We start from the raw sequence: 14,038 nt of genomic DNA on the forward strand, positions 1-14,038 counted from the left end.
CCAAACATAATGAAACATATTTTAAATTGCACAAAATGATATGCCAGGATAAAAATTATAATACACCAAATATTGTAACATATATTAAATAAAATAAACACTTAAATATGTGGCCTAAACATTATAACATATTTTAAATAAGAACAATTTAATTACTCGGTAGTTGATTATTTTTCTTCGTTATCTTCTTCTCTTATTTTTCTTGCAGGTGCGAGAACTAAGATCGTTAACATACTTAAACCACATGTGTGACAATCTTTTTGGTTTCTTGATTCTATTTTGCAACTTTTTTCCCCGGCTTGATCATGTAACTACAAGTACCGGATCCTTTATTTTGTATTCTTTTTGGTGCAGTGACTAAGATGGTACCCGGATCAGCATACCCACACTAACCTTGAATTATAGATAACTTCTTGTTATAACATACACATTATTACATAATCTCCAACACACCCAACACACACAAAAAATCATTTCCTCCACAAATCCTACACATAATCACATAAACTCCAGTACACCCAACAAACAAAAAATTCATTTCCTCCACAAATCCTACATATAATCTCCTACACAACCAACAAACAAAAAACTCACTTTCTCAACGAATTCTACATATAATCCTACAAATCAAACTTAAACTAATTACCTTAGGAGTTCTTTCTGACGGGATCGAGACTAGTCTGCATTCTTCACGTTTCCATTGGTAAACATATAACAAAAAATCTATAATTACAACCAAACAAAACTTTAAAATATAAATATATGAATTGTACTATATACTAATTACGTGCATGATCAGTAAACTTATAATGCCAATGTTTTGGAAAGACAATTATATTGCCCAACAACACTACTGTTTATTCAACTGAAACTATATGTATAATGTAGCATGTATTTTACCATACATCAATCAAAATTGAAAATATAACTCATTAGGTATCAAACCTATCTAATGTTGTTTATGCTATTGCAAATGATAAAAGAAATTCAGTGTATGCTCTTAAGTTATTAATTTTATGCATAAAATGATTTTGCAACTGCTAAATATTAACCTTTGTATATTAAGTATAGTTTGTCAATATGAAAATGTTTTGCAATCATCGAAGATGCGTAGGAATTTATGTTAGTTCACCGTTGGAACTAAATATTACATTCATGATAAAAAATAAATATATGAATATATGTCAGATAGGAAGATGCATGTCGTTATATAAGTCTTTGATTGAAAAAACAAACAGTCAATTAAATTTACCAACCTTGTGTCTTTGGTACGCGTGTAGGTACCTATATCAATATATACTACAAGGCAAAGGATGTGGCATTCACATCTACATGAAAATCAAAACACTTATTATATTCTCTTCATACATGATGTAGATACGTGTGCACCTACATCAACATGTAGGTACATGTGTAGCTACATCAATATGTTCTCTTCATACATGATGTATGTACCTACACGCGTTCCTACATCAATATATTTTCGTCATACACTTACTACATTACTACATCAATTTATTCTCGTCATACATGATGCAGGTACCCACATATGCAGGTACATGTGTAGGTACGTACATCAACATGTAGGTGCGTTATATAAAATCAAATCACATCTACATGAAAATCAAATTACTTAATATCACTTCATTTTAACAAACAGTCACACGTAACAAGCCTACATTATGCATCAAATACAAAGTTAAAACAATTACACCAACGCCTAATACTCACTTATTAATAACACACAATCTAACAAGATTTATACACTTGGTCTAACGGTCTAACCATTAGTTAATACTAACTATACCATACAACAAGATGTATAAACTATGAAAACAAAACTAAACATGAAAACAAACATAAACATGACCTCCAACGAATAGTGTAGCATGGTGACCTTACACCACATGCATGTTCTTCAAGATTTAAGCATCCGCAACACATATTACTAACTACATAACACAATTACATAAGTTCAATCCTTGTAAAAAAATAGATTTACCTAATGTCGGGAATATTTTCACACTATATTTTAATAAAATTTTATCTCAATTGAACAAAAAAATGACAAAATAATTAGGTGCAGGGCACTATGATGAAAAACATAAAAAATATCAGAGTGTATGCATTCTTTTATATGTTACTTTGATTGAAACAAAAACAACAAATTATTCTACATACCTTGATTCCTTGTGTAGGGGTCCAGTTACTGTAGCATAAGAAAACCCCAATTACACTTCAAAAAGTGATTATTAAAACCCTAGTCATGCTTCAGAAAATGATTAATAAAGGGCACTCCGATGAACAACATCTAAAGAAAATCTGAATGTATGCATCCTTTTATATGTTACCTTGATTGAAACAAACACCAGAAATTATCCTCATACCTTAATTTCTTGTGTAGGATCGGTTATTGTAGAAAAAATACCAATTATGCTTCAGAACATGCCGATTACAGGAATAGACTGACGATTTCTTCTTACACACAAGCAATCAGAATCACTTGGTTTAATTTCATCGATTTTTTGTATCAATCTCATATGGAGCGTCAAATTTCGTGCACAATTATGTCAAGAGATTTGGGAGTGAAACAAGGGTTCACATACGTTACCTATTCCATCTCTACACCATTTTGACAACTTTACCCTTTTAAGCCCAAAACACCTGGTCAAATATTCAAAGTATTTACAATAATACCATCTTGTGTTTTAGACCATTTACACCAACTTGTTCGACACTATACTTAGATTCTGCCCTTCGAAACGGAACATCGGCCCTAACAATCCCGTCTCCGTCTACCAAAACGACCGGAAATGTTTCAAAAAAGGTAGGCATACGACGTACAAAAAGTTCACGGCCTTCTTTATCTCTAAAGATAGGATGTCCTAACCATCCAACCGCTATTCCATCCCCGTTATTCATTGAACCCGCCCTAAATAATCCCCCTTTTGCCGGATTATTTCCTATGTAATCATAAAAGGCTAATTTTTCAGGAATTTTAGCCCAAGCTTCTGATAAACTTTGATTTTCGGCTAATCCAGCACTGACTCTTCTATATATTTCTTGTTGGAAGTATCCCTGATCCCATTGATAACGAGTAGGCCCAAATAATTCGATAAGATTCACTTCTCGCGCTATATATATATATATATTTATATTCGTTTCTTTTCTTTCTTCTTCTTTTGCTTTTGTCTTATCATTGTGTCATCTAAATTTGTTTTAAAAAAATAAAGATTTATTAATATTTTGTTTACCACCGAACCATGGTCGTATACTATTATAAGTTGTTTTAATTATAAAATGTTTTAAATGTATATTTAGGCATTTCGTTGCACACAAGATATTTTTTTAAACCATTTTTGTTTATTTAGATCCTTATCAAATTCCTCAACTTCGACCCACTAATCCTAAATCCCAAGTTTTTTTTAGCTTTCTGTTTGTTTAGATATAATATTAATTGTTTGTATGCATGTACATGTTTAGGATAAACCGTTGTGTTTCTCCGCCTCTCTTAATTCTTTGACTTAGCCTGATTCGAATACCACCCCAATACCAGGTGAGTAATCACATCCCCTTTTTCCTATTTTTGTTTTGGGGGCACTATGCGTATTAAGCTATTTACTATTACTATATTATCTCATTTAAACACAATTCCTTATTTCCGTGGTTGTGATATTGCTCGATTAATTGTTGATTGCTATATGAGTTATGTGTTTACTGCTTTTATGATTGGTTGGTATCTCATCCTCATCCTCATAGTATGATTATACGCCGTCCGAGTAGACATGCCCGTAATCTAGTGGCATGATTGAAAAGACACTTATACTTGTTTACATTAATTGATGTAATACACATTATCGCAAGGAATTGTTTATTATTCTCATTATTGCTATTACTATTACACCAAACTGTGAATTACTCGCTCAACAAGTGTTGTTGACAAATTATTTTTACGCATATTGCAGGTTGTTATTTCAGCTGGTTTGAAGTGAAGAACTTAGATTGGACTGTAGGCTAAAAGTTATAAATTTTAGATGTTGTATTAAATTTATTTTTAATTTGAGTTATTTGGGTACGATTTTTATGAATAATTAAATTTAGATATTGTCACTTATTTTTATTTTAGTGTCTTTGAGCTATGATACAAATTCTGTCGCGCCCCGGCATGTTCCGCAATTAGGTTGGGATGTGATAGAAACCCCTCCCTACACCAACATGGAGCCTGGAGCTGGGGGACTAATTCGACATTGCATCATGTTTCAGTAGGACTCATGAATGTTGTGTCTACCTGATCTGATGGTTCCATCTGAATTTTTGAAATCCAGAGGAAGCATCCACAAAGGTAAGCATCTCATGTCCTGCTATTGCATCCACCATGGAGTCTATATGTGGTAATGGGAAAGGATCCTTGGGGCATGCCTTGTTTAAATCGGTGAAATCGACACACACCCTCCACTTTCCATTCATTTTTGAAACAACCACCACATTAGCCAACCATCGAGGAGACTTCACCTCTCTGATCATACCGGCCACAAGAAGTTTTTCAACTTCTTCTTGTATGATCGCGTTCCTCTCAGGAGCGAATTTCTTTCGCTTATGAAGGATGGGTTTAATAGAATTATTAAGGCCTAACTTATGAGTAATTACCTCTTTTGAAATACCTGTCATGTCGGAGTGCTTGAAGGCGAATGTAGATTTTCGTTGCTTGAGGAATGATATTAAATTCTTTTTAATCTCATTAGGGTTACTGGATCCTAGGAAAACTTTTACGCCTGAATCCTCTTGATCCAAGGATACATCTTTTAGGTCTTGTTCTCGAGCCTCCAGCATGTTCCTAATGTGTTGTCGTAGTTGCTATGCTACATTTGTTTGGCTATCGGCTTCATATAGGAAGAATAATAACTCTTAGCTTCCACTTGGTCACCATATCATCTTACTACTCCACAAGGAGTTGATAGTTTGATACACTGGTGATAAGTAGAGGCTACAGCCTTCATTCCATGTAACCATGGTCTGCCAAGAATAACGTTGCAACACGACAAATTATCAATAACACAAAAAATTTTATAAGAGTCTAACCCTTCAATGTATATTGGGAGTTTGATATCCCCCATTGTTTTCTTTGTTTCGCCACTAAAGCCTACAAGCACGGATGTTATTGGGATGATTTCCGAGTCTAGGATGTTCATCTTCTGGAGTACATCGTGTTGGATGATGTTGACTGAACTTCTACCATCGACTAGGATCCTGCGCACATAATGGTTAGCAATAAATAAAGTTACAATCAAACCATCGTGATGAGGATCCTGGATGCTTGTTTTATCCTCTTCATCAAAGAAGATTCTCTTATCGGTCGTTAAGGTATTGGATATGAAAGGTCGCTCTCCATTCTCCAACTTAGTTTCTTTAGCATTCCTCTTGGCTGAGGAGAAGGAAGTTCCACATATATCTGAGCCACCAGAGATGAAATTGATGACTTGTGCATCTGGTGGGGGCGGAGTTGCTTTCTGCCGTACATCTTCAGGATCCTTGATCCTTGCCTTTTTTCTTCCTAGGAGTTCCTTGAAGTGGCCTTTGCTTAGAAGATAGCCAATATATATCTCTTCTTAGACCAATGCAGTTATCAGTCAAATGGCCAAAATCTTCATGGAATGCACACCAATTTGATTTATCTTTGAAGGAAGTCGACTTCTCATTTTTCCGAGGCCATCTTTCCTTTTCTCCAAGATCCTTCATGCCACAAATTAAGCCATGAGTATCAACAGAGAAGCAATACCTGGAAATACTTGGATAATCTTCATTATCATCGTCTCCTTCTTCAACTGCTCGGACATTTTGATTGTTGAATTTGGAATAAGGCTTCGAGTTGTTGTTCCTGAATGAGGATCCTTGTTTCTTGTCAGGAGACTCTTGTTTTGTTGGAGTTCCTAACCGTTCTTGGATCTTCTTGTCATTCTCTAGCCTTATAAACCTGAGTGCCCTGTTTCTGACTTCATCTAAAGTCCTGCATGGAGTCATCACAAGATCGTCATAAAATGGGGAGCCCCTATGTAGCCCCATCTTGAAAGCTTCCACAGCCGTAGCCATATCAATATTAGGGATATCTAGGGCCTCCCTACCAAACCTTGTAACAAAATCCCTAAGGGATTCATTATAAGGTTGGACAACTCTATATAAATCACTAGTTAACTTTTCAAATTTCCTACTACAAGAAAACTGGTTGTTGAACAAGTTAACTAAATGTGAAAAAGAAGTAATAGAATAGGGAGGAAAACATAGCAGCCATTTAAGTGCAGATCATGTTAGTGTGGATCCGAAACCCTTTCATAGACAAGCTTCCTTGAGTCTTTCAGGAATTTGATTGATCTCCATCCTCTCCCTACACTGAGCCACATGCTCTTCCGGATCAGTGGTCCCATTTAGAAATCGTTTTGGGATTTCAGCATCACAGATTGGTGGAGCAAATCTAGACAGCTTGTGGCTCCCTTCTGGTATTTCAGGAATTGGACGGACCACTATTGGCATGCTAGATATCATACCCTTCTTAGCCATAGCCTGATTGATATCTGCATCCTGCATGGAACCATGATTAGTGTCTAAGGGTATGTGATTATATGTGTTACCTCTTTTTTGAGTGAACGTTGACATCCTAGAAGAGTACCCCAGATAAGAAGCAACCGTTGCGGCAGTTGGTCCACTAGAGGCAATGGTTTGCATGGAAATGATGTCTCCTTCATGGACCTCCGAGGACCTTTGATGTTGAAGTCCCGAGGACCTCCGAAGACCTTTGATGCTGAAGTCCCGAGGATCCTTGATTCCGAAAGAAGGATCCGTGAGGCTGGAAGTTGTAGGATCCTTGGTGATACAACCTTGAGGATCCTGGTAGAAGGATTGATGATCCTTGTTGAAGGTACGAGGATCCTTGAGCCTGTTGACCCATGGACCCTGGTTGAAGAATGGATGATCCTTGCTGGAAAATCGAGGATCCCAGAGCCTACTGACCCATACACCCTGATTGAAGGATGGATAATCCTTGAGTAGATGGAGCCAATGATCCTGGAGTGGTAAAATCCAACATCCTAGGTATCAGGGGAGTCTGATCCTCCGCTGGCCTCTTATATATGTAACAACTCAGGTTTTTGTTTAATTTATGTATACCAATATCCGACCCGTTATAGTTATTGAGTAATTTTAATCAACGATGCAACGCGTTTATCGAGACATTAAGATTTAATTACTTTGTTAATTATATTAATTTATTTAACTCATCAAAATAACTTTGATATGTATACATATTTCTCCATAAACACCAGTTTTAACCCTCTTTGTACCCACATTTAAATTATAGGGACCAATATGCAAAGTGTGATTAAATATTTTATTTGGATTAAGGACCCAGCAGCCCAGAACCCGTGACCCGTAAACCGTATACCCGTTTTCTTTCTTGATCAATAATTCTTGTTGTATCTTTGGAATTGATTTGTGTAAATCATTTATATTGCTAAAACAAACCCTCACCGATATAAAAATTAAATTAAAAGATCCGATTTTGATCTTGTTTACTCAATAATTAACCCGTCATATAACCTATTTTTAATATACCATCGAGAGCTTTTAAAAATTCAATTAAACTGGTATGCGTTGCCTTATGGATCTCGTGAATCAAACCCATATGAAGAATTATGTTGTCATGGTCTGCAGCTGTTGTTCTCCGTCGTGTTTTGGCCGCGGCTGGGTGTTTGCTCGTTCATCATCAATTGATCGTCTTACTGGTAATTAATATATCTAACATGTTCGTTTATTATCACAAAGCAATAACCCTAACTCTAATTGATCAAACAATAATCGACTAAGCATATTGTAGATTTAGGGTTTATATCAATTTGGGGGAATTAGACAGTATAGGATATAAATTTTGATTTCTCAATTATAACCATCTAAACACACCAGCCCGTGTGTGGGTGATTAATTCTGTTTTGGATAAAAATCAGCTAAGGATAATGTATCCAAATTCGTAATTGTGAGGATTAGTGCTATGATGATAATAATGAATATTGTTTTGGACAAAAATCTGCTAAGGATAATGTATCCAAATCTGTTAAGTGTGGTATAGTGCTAACACGATAAGAATGAATGTGTAATCAAAATCTTGATGAACACAATGATTTGATCACGAGGGAAAAAACCCTTAATTACGATAATCTTACTTCGGTCAAAACTTAACAAGGTAATCTTTGGTCGAATCACTTCGGTCAAGGATTAACAAGGTAACCTTTGGTCGGATAGTACGTGATTATAGTAATCTCCGGCACAAAAAACCCCCGGACGGTGAAAACTATCACCGTCAATTATATTGATCACAAAAAGGTGTTACAAGTATTGGAGTTGTTGATCAACGAATGTTATGTGTGTACAAGTAGTCTTAGTAGCTAGTGTGTGTGTGAATACCGATATCCCTAACGTCGATCACAACTCGGTATATAAAGAAAAAGTAATTAACTAACTTAACAACTTCATCCTACAAATCCGCAAGTCTTCCACTCTTCACCAACGTGCTCTTTGACCACGTGCTGATAGCCATTCACTAGCGAATAAAGTGGTAGACCAAGTCTAGATACCGTTGTTGTTATTTAAACGTCAGTCTTCATATATAATCGTCCATTAATGGTCATGCTGAACAAGGATCCTGGATCGTCTGCATGGTAATGAAATCTCCTTCATGGACTTCGGAGGATCGTTGATGTTGGATTCCTGAGGATCCTTGATTCTGGAGGAAGGATCCTTGAGGTTGGGAATTATAGGATCCTTGAATATATAACCCAGAGGATCCTGGTGGAATGATGGACGGTCCATGCTGGAATAATGAGGATCCTTGAGCCTGATGACCCATGGGCCCCTGTTGAAGGATGGACGATCCTGACTGAAATAGTGAGGATCCTTGAGCATGCTAACCCATGGACCCCTGTTGAAGGATGGATGATCCTGGCTGAAACAGTGAGGATCCTTGAGCATGCTGACCCATGGACCCCTGTTGAAGGATGGATGATCCTGGCTGAAACATTGAGGATCCTTGAGCATGCTGACCCATGGACCCCTGTTGAAGGATGGATGATCCTTGCGAGAGCTGAGCCATGGATCCTGGAGTGGTGAAATCCAGCATTCTGGGCATCATGGGAGTGAGATCCTCTGCTGGCCTCTTAGTCTTCTTGAGATCTTCTATCTCATGAAGGATCCTTGGGTTGGTCTTGTTCTGCTGCTCCATATATGCCTTAACCTGCGAAAACATAGATGAAACATCATTGTTAATATTACCCACCGGCGCAGCAGCAGCGGTTTTCGAGCTCTGGAAGACTGGTAGTTGCGTCTTGCTCCCAGCAGCAGCAGCCTTTGTTGCTCCCGTGATTGGCGGAGGCATCGGTGGAAAGGTCCTTGATGAGAGAGAGACCAAAGACGGCATTTTTGATGAAGCAGAGGTGGATTGAGAGGCCATTGAAAGTGATATGGGTATGAAAAAATTGTAAATTGATAGGAATAATTCGGATTATAGCTCCAATTGCCCCACGGTGGGCGCCAAATTGTTTTGGACAAAAATCTGCTAAGGATAATGTATCCAAATCTGTTAAGTGAGGTATATTGCTAACACGATAAGAATGAATGTGTAATCAAAATCTTGATGAACACAATGATTTGATCACGAGGGAAAAAACCCTTAATTACGATAATCTTACTTCGGTCAAAACTTAACAAGGTAATCTTTGGTCGAATCACTTCGATCAAGGATTAACAAGGTAACCTTTGGTCGGATAGTACGTGATTATAGTAATCTCCGGCACGAAAAACCCCCGGAAGGTGAAAACTATCACCGTCAATTATATTAATCACAAAAAGGTGTTACAAGTATTGGAGTTGTTGATCAACAAATGCTATGTGTGTACAAGTAGTCTTAGTAGCTAGTGTGTGTGTGAATACCGATATCCCTAACGTCGATCACAACTCGGTATATAAAGAAAAAGTAATTAACTAACTTAACAACTTCATCCTACAAATCCGCTAGTCTTCCACTCTTAACCAACGTGCTCTTTGACCATGTGCTGATAGCCATTCACTAGCGAATAAAGTGGTAGACCAGGTCTAGATACCGTTGTTGTTATTTAAACGTCAGTCTTCATATATAATCGTCCGTTAATGGTCATACTGAACAAGGATCCTGGATCCACACTCCAGCTAAAGAATACTCCATGAGGATAATTGGTGTGGGCACGTCTTCACGTCTTGTCCCTTAATACTCCAAAATTGTTCCTCTTATTCCGTTACCTCTTTCTTTAGCTTAGTCTTCGATATTGACCATATGCTATAGACGTCTCTTAGTGGAACTCATAGTAGACTGCATCTCAGAATTGTTATACCTGTCTACCACACACCATACTAAATGCAATCATTTGTAACAAATAACACCGAGGATCGTTTATCCTTGATACCCTGATATAAATATCAGGAATCATCTATCCATAAGATATATAAGGATATAGGATCCTCGGCACAAAATTCATGCCCTAACAATTGCCCCCAAAATGGTGGGTGACAGTGGAATACAGCTGTCATTTTGAAATTCAAAATTACTGCGAAGACTGATAGATGGGACGGTTTTGCCAGAATTATTTACCATTTAGCCCCCAGGTTAATAATAACCGTCTATATATGCCGCCCTATATCTTTGATTATAAACATACCTTCATCCGACGCATCAGGTATCCTTCTTACCTTTCTCTTATTTTCTTTTACGATGTCTATTGCTTCTTCTTCTTCTTCTTCTTCTCCGTCTCCCTCTAAACCTTCTGAAAAAATCTTCAATGGTTCTGAGTTGACGGAAATGGAACTCCAGTGTCTGCTGGCCAATCCGTCTACCGAAATCTTCAAACTCACGGATCCAGAGGTCGAAGACTTTTGCGCACTGTTTCCCCCGAAAACCCTATTCCGACCCTATGAATCCAATGTCAGATGTGATGTATATTCCAAGGTTTGGGTCTGCTTTCCGGCGACTCCAAGTCTGATTGGCTACAAATACCCTTTTCCGTCTTTTATTCAAAGCTTCTTCGATTCTACCGGCATATCCTACATACTGGCTATGCCTATGATTTGGAGGGTTCTCAGCACTATCGAGAGAATCATCGAGGAGCAAAAGATTGATTTCGGTCTCCCGGAGTTATCACATTTGTATACCCTCACTACCCACGGTCCTGCCCGCTTTATCTTCAAATCCAAGCCCCGACAGCCTCACCCGTTATCAAAAGTCACCTTGAACGATTATCTGTGGAGGAATCAGTTTTTCTTCGTAAAACGTGACTCTATACCAGGAGGAATCGATCTTCCTTCAAAATGGGTTAGAAAGGGTAGGATCCTGGATCCTCAAGAAACAGTAGGATCCTTGATGCTTTAACCTGAATTATGAATTTTCCTTTTTATTTGCAGTTGAAAACTTCACTTCTTTGGGAAAGCTACATGGCACAGAAGAAAAGACAAAACGGTTCCTAGCACTGTATACCGAGATTAGGACCTTTCAAGCACGTTTTGTTAAAGGTTTTTGTGATATCTCCTTGAGTTCAAGCATGTCAAGTAAGTTAATTATTTTAATATAGACAATATTAGGATAAGAGAACTTATCTGATAACTTTTTTCCTTTTCAGGCGCCAAGAAATCCCAGAAGTCAGCCGGTAAGTTCTCCCTTGAAGACATTGACTGTATGGTCACTTCTCCTGTTGTCAAGAAGAAGGCTTCGAAGGCAGGCACTAGGTCTGAGCCCAAGACCGCAACAACTAGGGCCAAGTCCGCAACTTCCAAGAGGAAAAGATCCTCTGATCCTGAGACCCATTATGACATTGTCCACTCTGTAAGTATCCTGTATCCTAAAACTATGAATTGTTGGATCCATTATCCTTCTGATTTCGAATATTTTGTTGTGTATAGGCCATGAATGCTTTTAAAGAGCATTATGAAAAGACTATTGGCCAAATGAGTGACAAACTGTCGGGGTTAGGGAAAGCTGTGGTTGCCAAGGGTAAGGCCATGATCCAGCTCTCCAAGGAGAAGAAACAGTTGGAGGATCAGCTATCCTTAGCCGAAGCCCAACGTCAAGAGGCAGTGGAGCAGGCTACATATGAGGCCAAAGTGTAGGCTGCCAGGTCGGTATTCCAAGCACGGATCAAGATGGCGAAGGAGGCCGGTGATCCCGCTTTTGACAAGTCGACCTAGAACATGGAGAAATGGAAGGCTGCTCTTGACGATCTTGGTGGTGAGGACGAAGAGGAGATGGCTGAGAACACCGAGGCTGGGGCCGACGGCGTCAAGGAGGTGGTTGAAGCAGACATGGGAGATGGTGCGGCCGAGGGTGAAGACGCAGCTTAGGTGGGCGATGAAGGATATAGAAGACAAGGCCCGAGCCCAGTTTTTTATTTGTGTTGATGTTTTTCTGAACAATTTCTTTTGGTTTGTAATAAACTATAGTAACTAGGGTAAATGATCCATGATCCTTAAGACAATTGGCGGGGGTGACAAAGGTGGAAGGATCCTCTGTTTGTGGGGATGTAGTCTTTGTTGCCCCTGTTTTTCATTTTCCTGCACTTATGAACTGTTAGTAGTAATCACTTAACCCGGATGGATGGTCCATCTTTTGCATAGTGAAGTCCGGGTTAAGAATTTTGAATAATTCCTAGTGGCTTATTTTAATTAATATAAATCTTTTGACTATTTACTTTTTATTTTACTCTTAAAAGTTTGTTAGATATAACTTTAGCATTGTTGATAGTTTTGAAAAATAATTTTAATTAAAATATTTTTTAGGATAAAAGATACTTATGAAAATATCCTTAAAGAATAAATAGTAGGATAAAATATCCTTAAAAGTTGATAAAAGTTTTATAATAGTATTTCCTTGAAGGACAAATTTTAGGATAGAGTATCCTTAAAATAGGTAAAATTTTTAGTAATAAAACAACTTTAAGGGAACAACCTTCTAAACTGAAATATCCAAAATTATTGCAACCAATATGATTCATAAGTTAATTAACAGAGATCATACCAGAAGGTCTAGATAGACCTAAGTTACCATAAGTATTGAGCTCTCAGTGATCCTTGAAGGAATAGCTTTAGGATTTGGGATCCTTAGAATTTTGATCTTCACAAAGAACTTAGAAAATCTGTTGGAGATAATTCATAGTGTTAACTGGGATTAGACCCCATAAGCTGGGAACAAGCCCAAATAATAAACTGGGGACAAGCCCGTGTAACTGGGGACAAGCCCGTGTAATCTGAGGACAAGCCCGTGTAACTGGGTACAAACCCGTGTAATCTGGGGACAAGCCTGTGAAATCTGGGGACAAGCCCGAAATTGGGGACAAGCCCAAATACGGATGTTAACTGAGGACTCACCCAAACCGGGATTTAGCCCAAACGGGAGATAACGTGAAAACGTTATAAACCGGTGGTATGGTACGTCTACCATAAATCGTAGGATCCTCCATATAGCCGAAGACAACGAAATTGTCAGCCACTAAGCATGTACTGGTCCGTGTCCCGGACTATACGTTAGATAGCGTGCGCTCCAGGCGAGAGTGTAGAAACTCTATTTATAAGAAATGTGAAAACCTTTAAACCGTAGGGGATATGACCATGGGGGGTCATATCCAATCGTGGGCTAGGCCAAGGGAAATAAGATAATACCTCGAATGTAAAGGAAAGGTAGCCAACCTCTTGATTATTGAACATTTGAATAGATCCCTGCATTTTTACTTAAAACTTGGAGAAAATAATTGTTAAGAATATATTATCCTCAAATTAACAATAAGAATTTGAAAAGGATAAGCAATCAGATAAATATTACCAATTTTGGGATCCTTGATCCTTTAAGGATAATATATCCTCTAAGGATAATAGATCCTGATCAGAAAAAATATCTCTTGAGGTGGATGGCATTCCATGCTCTTAGTAACCTGTTGCCTTCCATTGTGAGCAAATGATATGCCCCCTTTCCTGCCTCCGACTC

General features: G+C 37.9%; 1 long non-coding RNA gene across 1 annotated transcript; it reads right to left on the reverse strand.

Annotated features, from left to right (window-relative positions):
• Positions 1–505: 505 nt before the first annotated feature.
• On the reverse strand, positions 506–2,586 carry LOC143548197 (uncharacterized). The gene is made up of 3 exons (XR_013137905.1): positions 2,388–2,586; positions 2,182–2,209; positions 506–723 (listed from the first exon to the last, which is right to left on the reverse strand). It is a non-coding gene; the product is annotated as an uncharacterized LOC143548197 (long non-coding RNA).
• Between the last annotated feature and the right edge of the window lie 11,452 nt (positions 2,587–14,038).

Source organism: Bidens hawaiensis, unplaced genomic scaffold, assembly GCF_021521415.1.
Source record: "Bidens hawaiensis isolate Kalapana, Puna unplaced genomic scaffold, B.hawaiensis_p1.1 tig00014938_1, whole genome shotgun sequence".
In the NCBI taxonomy this organism is placed as follows: domain Eukaryota; kingdom Viridiplantae; phylum Streptophyta; class Magnoliopsida; order Asterales; family Asteraceae; genus Bidens; species Bidens hawaiensis.